This window comes from Octopus bimaculoides, chromosome 17 (genome assembly GCF_001194135.2).
Source record: "Octopus bimaculoides isolate UCB-OBI-ISO-001 chromosome 17, ASM119413v2, whole genome shotgun sequence".
In the NCBI taxonomy this organism is placed as follows: Eukaryota; Metazoa; Mollusca; class Cephalopoda; order Octopoda; family Octopodidae; genus Octopus; species Octopus bimaculoides.
Genome location: NC_068997.1, coordinates 49,417,585 through 49,418,064, shown reverse-complemented (window position 1 = coordinate 49,418,064; position 480 = coordinate 49,417,585).

The following is a 480-nucleotide window of genomic DNA, read 5'->3' as shown; positions in this document are numbered from 1 at the left end:
TCTCTCTCTCTGTCTTTCTCTGTGTCTGTCTCGCTCTATATCCCTCGCTCTATTACTCACTCGCTACGCTCGATGCTCTGTTGTGGAACTCTTCATTATTAGAGATTCATATCTGATGCTTATCAGTTGGTGTTACACACACACACACACACACACACACACACACACACACACACACACACACACACACACACACACACACACACACACACACACACACACACACACACACATACGCTCTCAGACAGACAGACAGACACACAGACAGTCACACACACATACGCACACACACACACATACACAGACTCACTCACACATACAGACACACAAATACACATACACGATCAAACACGCATGTACCTGTATATGTGTGCATTTGTGTGTTTGTGCGTGTGTGTATGTGAGAAAGAGAGAGATAGCGTGTGTGTGTGTGTATATATATGTATGTATATACGTATGTATGTATATGTGTATATAAGA